Below are 11,961 nucleotides of genomic sequence, written 5' to 3'. Positions count from 1 at the left end.
GCCTACAGATTAGGTAATTTTGTGGAGCGGTTTCAGGTTCGCTAAATGGAGGAGTCGGATGGCAGCTCTTGTAGGATGTGGAAGTAGGGTGCAGGTGACATTAACGAAGTGTGTTTCTGAAGCCGAGATAGTTGGTCCTTCGTGAACAACCAAGTGACTTAGTGCAGTACAGAAGACTTAAAGAGTCCGATGTGCGTTCTCCTGAGCGGGCTTGGGCACTCTCCCCTGTTTCGTGGTGAGTAGATTAGCGAAAGTGGACTTATTCGTTAGAAAGAGAAATCTCAGAGCAGAGCTGGTGCCGTAACTAAATGGGAATGCTGGTTCACAAAAGTGATAACCCAGGATAGGGATAATTCAGGTCAATAAATTATACACTTGTGAAAAAAAAGCCGACACCATGAAGGAATTATCCGAATTGGACGGAAATCAGTAGATGAGATGGACGAGGGTGAGTGAAATAAAAACCTTAAATATTTTTTAAAATATCATTTATTGTGCAGAAGTGGTACAAAGCTGTATCACTTTTCAACATAGTCTCCCCAACGCTCAATGCAAGTCCTCCAGCGCTTACAAAGTGCATAAATTCCTTTAGGAAAAAAACACAACTTTCAGCAGTCCGCGCAACCACTCATGCACAGCGTGGCGTACCTCTTCATCAGAACGGAGCTTCTTTCCTCCCATTGCGTCTTTGAGTGGTCCAAACATATGAAAATCACTTGGGGGCAAGATCTGGTGAGTGTGGTGGATGAGGAAGACACTCAAAATGCAGGTCTGTGATTGTTGCAGCTGTTGTACGGGCAGTGTGGGGCCTTGCATTGTCATGTTGCAAAAGGACACCTGCTGACAGCAATCCACGACACTTTGATTTGATTGCAGGCCGCAGATGATTTTTTTGGAGATCTGTGTATGATGCACTGATGACAGTGGTCCCTCTAGGCACGTAATGCTCCGAAATGACGCTTTTTCGTCCCAAAAGAGAGTCAGCATAACCTGCCCTGCTGATGGTTCTGTTCAAAACTTGTTTGGTTTTGGTGATGAGGATGTCGCCATTCCTTGCTCGCTCTCTTCGTCCCCAGTAACGATTCTTGCAAGGAAGACATCACCTTCTCGTTCAAAGCGCCGAAGAAATTCCTCTCAAGCATCAACACGTCGTTCTCTCATTTCAGGAGTCAGCTGCCGTGGCACCCATCTTGCAGACACTCTTTGAAACTGGAGCACATCATGCACAATGTGGTGTGCTTACCCATGACATGCTGAAATGTCATTCAATGTCATTCAGCGGTTTTCCTTCACTATGACTTCAACTGCTTCAATGTTCTGTGGAGTCACAACTCGTTGTGCTTGACCTGGACGATGAGCATCTTCCACTGAAGTCACACCATTTGCGAACTTCCTACTCCATTTGTAGACTTGCTGCTGTGACAAACATGCATCACCGTACTGAACTTTCATTCGTCGATGAATTTCAATAGGTTTCACACCTTCACTACGCAAAAACCGAATAACAGAACGCTGTTCTTCCCTGGTGCAAGTCGCAAGTGGGGCGGCCATCTTTATACAGATACTGCGACGGTATGTGTGCATCTGCACTATGCTGCCACCTACAGGCCATTCTGCAGACTGTTTGTAGCACGCTTACCAACTTACAGGATAACGGTGCGAAATTTCGATTTGTTATTAGAAATTTAAGGTTTTCATTTGACTCACGCTCGTATATGTACAGACAAACAAACGATTACAGTTTCAGAAAAATTGTATGATGTATTGAAGAGAAAGAGCTTCACAAACTGAGCAGGTCAACATCGCTTTGCTCCACATCTGGCCACGTACAAACAGTTATTCTTCTTGGCTCTGATTGGAAGAGTTGTTGGATGTCCTCCTGAGAGATGTCGTGCCAAGTTCTGTACAACTGGCGCGTTAGATCGCCAGAATACAGAGCTGGTTGGAGGGCCCAACTGGGGAGAGATCCGGCAACCTTGCTGGTCGAAGTGGTGTTTGGCAAGCACTAACATAAGCAATAGAAACTCAGCCACATGTGGGCGGGCATTATCTTGCTGTTACGTATGCCCAGGGTGGCTTGACATGCACTCCGTCTTCAGGCCACAAGTGGCCCATCGGGACCATCCGACCGCTGTATCATCCTCAGAGGAGGATGTGGATAGGAGGGGCGTGTGGTCAGCACATCGCTCTCCCGGTCGTTATGATGGTTTTCTCTGACCGGAGCCGCTACTATTCGGTCGAGTAGCTCCTCAATTGGCATCACGAGGCTGAGTGCACCTCGAAAAATGGCAACAGCTCATGGCTGCCCGGATGGTCACCCATCCAAGTGCCGGCCACGCCCGACAGCGCTTAACTTCGGTGATCTGACTGGAACCGGTGTACCCTCTGCAGCAAGGCCGTTGCCACGTGGCTTGACATGAAGAGCAACAAAACAGGGAGTAGAATATCGTCGACGTACCGATGTGCCGTAAGGGTGCCTCGGGTGCCAACCAAAATGATCTTGCCGGGAAATGAAATGGTACCCGAGACCAATAATCGTAATTGTCCGGCCGTATGGCGGGCGACAGCCAGGTTAGTATCCCACTGATGTCCGGGCCATCTCCAGACACGTCGTCGCTGGTCATCGGGGCACAAATCGAAGCGGGACGCACCACCGAAGACATTTCTTCTCCAGTCAGTGAGATTCCAGGTCAGAGACGAACATTGTACAGTCTTTCCCTGATTACATAAATTGATAACTCAGGCTAGAAGTAAGATACAAATATGAAACTGGTCTCTAATTGTTTAGAAACTATCACAGTTTTTTTTTCACACATCAGTAAACTTCCACTTCCATGGTTGCCCAATGACAGTAAACGTCGATATGACTTTGTGGTCGAAATGCTATCACGTATTGAGGACGACGGTGATTATGTGAGACGAATTGCCTTTTCCGACGAAGCGACCTTTTTTGTCAGTGGTGTAGTGAATCGCCATAATGTGCATTTGGGGTCCACAACCCCCTGGCGAGATCATGGAGTGCACCAGAGGCAGTCCAAAGGTGAATGTTTGGTGCGCGCTATTGCACGATCGAATTATCCGGCCATTCTTTTTCGCTGAGGCTACCATCACATCTGCAATGTATCTGGACATGTTGCAACTGTATGCTGTTCCTCAGCTGCTTTACTATCACCCCGATGTCTTGTTTCAGCAAGTCGATGCACCGCCTAATTGGGGTTTGGACGTCCGTGCCTATCTCGATATGACCTTTCCTGGGCGATGGATTGGTCGTGATGGGCCAACGGTTTGGCTTCCACGCTCTCCTGACATAATCCCATTAGACTTCTTTTTATGGGGTTATGTCAAGGACGAGGTCTACCGAACACGTGTACCATATCTTGAAATCCTGTGGCAATGGATAACCACAGTCGTTGAATTGATCCCTCCAGTGATATTGGCTAATGTGTGGACGGAAACTGAATATTGCCTAGATGTGCTACGTGCTAACAAGGGTGCTCATGTGGAAGTTTACTGATGTGTCAAAAAAACTTTGATAGTTTGTAAACAATTAGACACCAGTTTCATATTTGTATCTTACTTCTAGCCTGAGTTATCAATTTATTTAATCAGGGAAAGACTTTTCGGACACCCTGTATTTCAGAATGAGATTCTCACTCGGGTCCCGAGTTCGAGTCTCGGTGCGGCACACAATTTTAATCTGTCAGGAAGTTTCATACCAGCGTACATTCCGCTGCAGAATGAAAATCTCATTCTGGAAACATCCCCCCAGGCTGTCGTTAAGCCATGTCTCGACAATATCCTTTCTTCCAGGAGTGCTAGTTCTGCAAGGTTTGCAGAAAAGCTTCTGTGAAGTTTGGAAGATAGGAGACGAGGCTCTGGCAGAATTGAAGCTGTGAGGGCTGGTAATGAGTACTGCTTGGGTAGCTCAGATGGTAGAGCACTTGCCCGCGAATGGCAAAGATCCCGAGTTCGAGCCTCGGTCCGGCACATGGTTTTAATCTGCCAGCAAGTTTCAAGATTATGTTTTTTTCCGTGGAAATATGAAAGTGATGTTTTGCGTTTCTCTTTCCCTGTTGACTTTGAAATGTGTTCTTGTTTTGTTGTTGTGTTGATTAACGTTGAGAGTTGCTACTAGTCATTTGGTTCAAATGGCTCTGAGCACTATGCGACTTAACTTCTGAGGTCATCAGTCGCCTAGAACTTAGAACTAATTAAACCTAACTAACCTAAGGACATCACACACATCCATGCCCAAGGCAGGATTCGAACCTGCGACCGTAGCGGTCACTCGGTTCCAGACTGAAGCGCCTAGAACCGCACGGCCACACCGGCCGGCACTAGCCATTTGGAAGCAGTGCATTAAACTGTTAGCGGTGAACATATTCCATTCCAGTGGCGAATCTCGGAATGTTTCCTGAAAGTAGTAAGATAGCTACAGGGCTTTTCATTAACATCTTTGTAGTTGTGAAAAGTTAACACTCTTTTGCGGATCAAAGCGAGGCTGGCGACCCTAATTTAGAATGATTACTGGTGTATCAGAACAGATAATTAATCCGAGTGCGCCAACAAACGTTTCCAATTAAATTCGCAGAGCAACAAGTCGCGTAATTAGTCCCGCACGTTGCACATCGCTGAGAATATGTGGAGTCTGTCGCAGCCGCGTATGTGATTTCTCACTATGTCGCGGAACGCCCGACGTACGGCCAAGGAACATTTGAACCGGTCATTCCCATCTTCATCCCAGCGCTGAAATTGCTAAGTGCACTTATTTAATTTGTTGCAACATCCGGTTCTTAGACGAAACGCAATCGTTTAATTGGTCATTTCCTCTCTGAGCAGCAGGAAACCATTTAATGCTGACTGCCAATTATCAAATACTGGAGAGCTAGGTGGTTTTATTTCTCTTCCAGCTGTTCTGATATTCTAGCATACTTCCGCTACGAGGAATTCGTCGGACAGAGCTGTAAATAGGTAAAACAAAAAGATAAAACAACGATTCCATTTACAAGAAGGTATAGGAAAGCCAAAAAAATCCAAGCAATCTTTTGTTTCTGACTCTTTCGGTAGTACGTGTGCCCTTAGCAACTTGATTCTGCAATCTGCTCTCATACTTCCAAACAGAAAGTTACCATACGGCGCACATGATGGAATAGCACCGCCGGCCGCGGTGGTCTAGCGGTTCTAGGCGCGCAGTCCGGAACCGCGCGACTGCTACGGTCGCAGGTTCGAATCCTGCCTCGGGCATGGATGTGTGTGATGTCCTTAGGTTAGTTAGGTTTAAGTAGTTCTAAGTTCTAGGGGACTGATGACCACAGTAGTTAAGTCCCATAGTGCTCAGAGCCATTTGAACCATTTTTGAATAGCGTCATTTTACCCCTTTCGTATCACATTCACTAATGGTGTACGGAAAATAGGAATGTCAAGACAACTCCGTGTTGACCCAAGTCTTCTCGTTTTCCGTCATGCTCGTGACGCAAAATTTGTATGGAAGTAGTAAGTTGTTGGACTCGACTTAGGAAATCCATTGATGGAAATTTGAAGGTAAACGTCTATTCTGCAGCGCCTCACAATGGAAATTTTGAACATTTTGTGATGCTCTCTCAATTTTTTCCTTAACGAAATAGATAAGGTTGCGTACTAGCGAACGGTACACTAGGAACATTGGGACGAGCGAGTGTAACAGACCTCCTTCGAGGGTGATTTACACTTCAATAGAGTTATCTCCGTGAATCTCAGTCTATCACCTGTCTTCGCCACCAGTACATTTACGTGGTTATTCCACTGTCATACCTCCTTGTGGATTCCCAGGCCATCAGTTCGCCTGCCTCTACAGCTTGTTTCAGGAGGAATGGTCAATAGTCAGGAGTATGAGGGCAGCGATCACTCTAAGCAAAAAAGTCTAGTATTCATGGACTCTAAAATGCAGATCTTAATAGAATGAGATTTTCACTCTGCAGCGGAATGTGCGCTGATATGAAACTTCCTGGCAGATTAAAACTGTGTACCGGACCGAAACTCGAACTCGGGACCTTTGCCTTTCGCAGGCAAGTGCTCTACTATCTAAGCTACCCAAGCACGTCTCACGCCCCCTCTTCACAGCTGTACTTCTGCCAGTATCTCGTCTCCTACCTTCTAAACTTCACAGAAACTCTCCTGCCAGGAAGATTCATATCTGCGCACACTCCACTGCAGAGTGAAAATCTCATTCTGGAAACATCCCTGAGGCTGTGGCTAAGCCATGTCTTCGCAATATCCTTTCTTTCAGGAGTGCTAGTTCTGCAAGGTACGCAGGAGATCTTCTGTAAAGTTTGGAAAGTAGGAGACGAGGTACTGCCAGAAGTAAATCTGTGAGAACGGGTCGTGAGTCGTGCTTGGGTAGCTCAGATGGTAGAGCACTTGCCCGCGAAAGGCGAAGGTCCCGAGTTCGGGTCACGGTCCGGTACACAGTTTTAATCTGCCAGGAAGTTCCATATCTTAATAGCTCTGAGCATTACTTCATCTCCGATACTGTGAAGAAAGTTTTTCTACTGCAAGTCTTTACTTTTCACGTTGTGTGAGGAGGTAGTATGGACGAAGACAAGAAAAAAAGTCTCCAGTAAACGTGGGCTCTAGATTGCATGCATATCCTAAGAGCTGTCAGCACATGTTCGGTAGAAGAAATGTGTTTCGCAGTAGCGAAGATGAACAACTGCTCATAGTTCTTGCCGGTCGGGGTGGCCGAGCGGTTCTAGGCTCTACAGTCTGGAACCGTGCGACCGCTATGGTCGCAGGTTCGAATCCTGCCTTGGGCTTGGATGTGTGTCATGTCCTTAGGTTAGTTAGGTTTAAGTAGTTCTAAGTTCTAGGGGACTGATGACCTCAGACGTTAAGTCCCATAGTACTCAGAGCCATTTGAACCATTTCATAGTTCTTAAGGTGAGCATTTTAGAATCCATGCTAACTACACTTTTTTGCTTCGCATGCTCGTCGCTATCATATCCCTGAATATTGACCTTCGCCTCCATCCCTTTATTTTGAGTGCAATCATAATTACACCTTCCATTCCAGCCTTTTCCTTGATCCATGGTTTTTGTTTTCCTTTGTCGCTTAGTAATTCCCTACTAGCACGTCTCCATTGCTAACAACATGTTGAAAGTACGTGTCACATTGCCATAAGCCAAAGCTGCTTAATCGCCATGCCCATGAACACACTGTGGGTCAAAACATGATATACATCATACAACTGATAGGTGGTATCGTAAAGTTGTTACCCTTCACTTGCGTTTCGGGGAATTGCGCCGTAGAGTCACAGAGAGAAAACGTTTACAGAAAAAAATCTCTATCCTGAAAGTACGAGATGCCCCACGTTACAGTTTGTGGTGTGAAGTGACGTTGATGCCGTTAACCGCGAAACACGTATTATTAGGGTGCGCACGTGAAGAGGCAGGTGGTGGAGTCAGGCGTAGAGGTAAAATGGAAATGAGCGTTTGGCGTCATTGGCCGGGAGGCCCCTTGCGGGGCAGGTCCGGCCGCCTTGGTGCAGGTCTCATTATATTCGACGTCACATTGGGCGACCTGCGCGCCGAATGGGGATGAAATGATAATGAAGACAGCACAACACCCAGTCACTGAACGGAGAAAATCCTCGACCCAGGCGGGAATCAAAACCGGGCCCGTAAGGCGGCAATCCGTCTCGCTGACCACTCAGCTATCGGGGCGGTCATACGTAGAAAATGGTTAAAATGGCTCTGAGCACTATGGGACTTAACTTCTGAGGTCATCAGTCCCCTAGAACTTAGAACTACTTAAACCTAACTAACCTAAGGACATCACACACATCCACGCCCGAGGCAGGATTCGAACCCGCGACCGTAGGTCCAGACTCAAGCGCCTAGAACCGCTCGTCCACAACGGCCCGCCATACGTAGAGGTGAGAGCCAGTGTACCACGCGAGAGTCCAGACAACGGCGTCCGTCCAAAAGTGGACGCCACGGGGTTCGCGTAGAACATATAGCGATAGGTATGGTGAAGGTACTGGATGAATGTAGTGTTCATTATGGGTTGCGCAGAGCAAACACAAGCATTACATAAATAAGCGACAATATATTGATTTTTCTAGAGCAAGATCAGGAACCTAGTGTGACACTTACTCCAGAATTACCAATTACAGTACGCAAAGGCTGGAGCTAGCGGCGTGGGAGAAAGACAAGGGAGCGCACTGCCGACGCAGCAAAGTACTTTCTGTGTCTGCTTTCGCAGAACGCATCAAATGCACCCCCCCCCCCCCCCCCCCCGGCCAACTCAATCTTCTTACTTGCCTGAGAAAGCCTTTCGATTTGAATGCACTTCTGAAGCCTTGCATGTCAGATCCGTTGTCAATGTATACTACTGGTCATTAAAATTGCTACACCACGAAGATGACGTGCTACAGACGCGAAATTTAACCGCCAGGAAGGAGATGCTGTGATATGCAAATGATTAGCTTTTCAGAGCATTCACTCAAGGTTGGCGCCGGTGGCAACACCTACAACGTGCTGACATGAGGAAACTTTCCAAACGATTTCTCATACACAAACAGCAGTTGACCGGCGTTGCCTGGTGAAACGTTGTTGTGATGCCTCGTGTAAGGAGGAGAAATGCGTACCATCGCGTTTCCGACTTTGATAAAGGTCGGATTGTAGCCTATCGCGATTGTTTTTTATCGTATCGCGACATTGCTGCTCGCGTTGGTCGAGATCCTATGACTGTTGGCAGAATATGGAATCGGTGGGTTCAGGAGGGTAATACGGAACGCCGTGCTGCATCCCAACGGCCTCGTATCACTAGCAGTCGATATGACAGGCATCTTATCCGCATGGCTGTAACGGATCGTGCAGCCACGTATGGATGCCTGAGTAAACAGATGGGGACGTTTGTAGGACAACAGCCATCTGCACGAACAGTTCGACGACGTTTGCAGCAGCATGGCCTATCAGCTCGGAGACCATGGCTGCGGTTACCCTTGGCGCTGCATCACAGACAGGAGCGCCTGCGATGGTCTACTCGACGACGAACCTGGGTGCACGAGTGGCAAAACGTCATTTTTTCGGATGAATCCAGGTTCTGTGTACAGTATCATGATGGTCGCATCCGTGTTTGGCGACGTCGCGGTGAACGCACATTGGAAGCGTGTATTCGTCATCGCCATACTAGCGTATCACCCGATGTGATGGTATGGGCTGCCACTGGTTACACGTCTCGGTCACCTCTTGTCCGCATTGACTGCACTTTGAACAGTGGACGTTACATTTCAGATGTGTTACGACCCGTGGCTCTAACCTTCATTCGATCCCTGCGAAACCCTACATTTCAGCAGGATAATGCACGACCGCATGTTGCAGGACCTGTGCGGGTCTTTCTGGATACAGAAAATGTTCGACTGCTGCCCTGGCCAGCACATTCTCTAGATCTCTCACCAATTGAAAACGTCTGGTCAATGGTGGCCGAGCAACTGGCTCGTCACAACACTTGATGAACTGTGGTATCGTGTTGAAGCTGCATGAGCAGCTGTACGTGTACACGCCATCCAAGCTCTGTTCGACTCAATGCCCAGGCGTATCAAGGCCGTTATTACGGCTAGAGGTGGTTGTTCTGGGTACTGATTTCTCAGGATCTATGCACCCGAATTGCGTGAAAATGTAATCACATGTCAGTTCTAGTATACTATATTCGTCCAATGAATACCCGTTTATCGTCTGCATTTCTTCTTGGTGTAGCATATTTAATGGCCAGTAGTGTACTTCTCATTGTGTCTTATGTAGCTGATGGGACCAACATCCAGACTGTTTATCTCTTAATATGGTAAACGCGGACCGACCCCGGACTCGTCAGTTGTCAGCGGATCTGTGAGTGAGACGGCAAGGCATAGGCAGCTGTAGAATGTAGAGCGGCGGCAGCTTTGAGCGTGACTGCATTTGAAGTCGTCGGCTGGCCGGATAGGAGGAGGCATTGTTCCGCCGAGGTGGGCGCGCTGTGTCTGGATGCTTTGTGCCGCCGCTGGAGCCTTCTGCGGTGACAATGGGTGCGGCCACTGGACACGGCCGCTGCCGTGGGAACTGGTGCCGTCTGGCCGCCAGTTGCCGCTCCCCACACAGAGTCAAGTACTATTCCTCTCACTTCTTACCCAGCGACGACGACTAAGGTAGAGTTTAGAAAATGTGTGGCCAGTTCCATCAATATGACCTGTGAGCAGCAATTCAGCATTCAAGACAACGACCACGTGAAAATCAACTTGCACCCTACGTATGCAGGATGAATCCGAGCACCATCGATAAAATTACAGAGGTTGTTCAGGGCCTTTTTCCGGCTGTGGATACGAAATAGTTGACGTCAATGATTAAGATTATGACAGGATTTCCTAAGGATATGCCTCAATTTTAGCCGGCCGCTGTGGCCGAGCGGTTCTAGGCACTTCAGTCTGGAACCACGCGGCTGCCACGGTCGCGTGTTCGAATCCTGCCTCGGGCATGGATGTGTGTGAGTCCTTAGGTTAGTTAGGTTTAAGTGGTTCTACGTTCTAGGGGACTGACGACCTCAGATGTTAAGTCCCATAGTGCTTAGAGCCATTTGAACCATCTGAAGCCTCAATTTTAGGTTGTTGTTGTTGTGGTCTTCAGTCCTGAGACTGGTTTCATGCAGCTCTCCATGCTACTCTATCCTGTACAAGCTTCTTCATCTCCCAGTACCTACTGCAACCTACATCCTTCTGAATCTGCTTAGTGTATTCATCTCTTGGTCTCCCTCTACGATTTTTACCCTCCACGCTGCCCTCCAATACTAAACTGCTGATCCCTTTTTCAAGTTGTGCCACATACTCCTCTTCCCCCCAATTCTATTCAATACTTCATTATTAGTATGTGATCTACCCATCTAATCTTTAGCATTCTTCTGTAGCACCACATTTCGAAAGCTTCTATTCTCTTCTTGTCCAAACTAGTTATCGTCCATGTTTCACTTCCATACGTGGCTACACTCCATACAAATACTTTCAGAAATGACTTCCTGACACTTAAATCTATATTCGATGTTAACAAATTTCTCTTCTTCAGAAATGCTTTCCTTGCCATTGCCAGTCTACATTTTATATCCTCTGTACTACGGCCATCATCAGTTATTTTGCTCCCCAAACAGCAAAACTCCTTTACTACTTTAAGTGTCTCATTTCCTAATCTAATTCCCTCAGCATCACTCGACTTAATTCGACTACATTCCATTATCCTCGTTTTGCTTTTGTTGATGTTCATCTTGTATCCTCCTTTCAAGACACTATCCATTCCGTTCAACTGCTCTTCCAAGTCCTTTGCTGTCTCTGACAGAATTACAATGTTATCGGCGAACCTCAAAGTTTTTATTTCTTCTCCATGGATTTTAATACCTACTCCGAATTTTTATTTTGTTTCCTTTACTGCTTGCTCAATATACAGATTGAATAACATCGGGGAGAGGCTACAACCCTGTCTCACTCCTTTCCCAACCACTGCTTCCCTTTCATGTCCCTCGACTCTTATAACTGCCATCTGGTTTATGTACAAATTGTAAATAGCCTTTCGCTCCCTGTATTTTACCCCCGTCACCTTCAGAATTTGAAAGAGAGGTAATGCGACGAAACTGGAAATATTTCTTATGTGAATTTCGGAATATTACCCAAAATCTTTGCAAGTAGATTTTAATGTGTATCTAAGGGGCAGATTTATCCCCTCCCCCCTCAATGACCAACCAGCCGCATTTATCTAACTGCGTTTTATCTTTATGAGTAAACACGTTACTCATCACAGGTTATGTAAAGCTAAAAGTAAGGAAGATTAGGATCCAGCGTCCAATCGACAACGAGGTTATGAGCTCGGAATAAGGAAGGAAGAGGAAGAAAATACGCTCTATCCTTTTCCAAGTAACTACCCAGTATTTGCCTTACGCGATTTAGGAAACCCGCAGACGTGGATTTGA

General features: G+C 46.9%; 1 pseudogene; it reads right to left on the bottom strand.

Moving 5' to 3' along the window:
- Positions 1 to 2,286: 2,286 nt before the first annotated feature.
- LOC124799336 lies at positions 2,287 to 2,404 on the bottom strand (annotated as a pseudogene).
- Between the last annotated feature and the right edge of the window lie 9,557 nt (positions 2,405 to 11,961).

Source organism: Schistocerca piceifrons, chromosome 5, assembly GCF_021461385.2.
Source record: "Schistocerca piceifrons isolate TAMUIC-IGC-003096 chromosome 5, iqSchPice1.1, whole genome shotgun sequence".
NCBI classification, from domain to species: domain Eukaryota; kingdom Metazoa; phylum Arthropoda; class Insecta; order Orthoptera; family Acrididae; genus Schistocerca; species Schistocerca piceifrons.
Note: the sequence above shows the minus strand (reverse complement) of the source record. Positions and strands in the feature narration are given on the sequence as shown.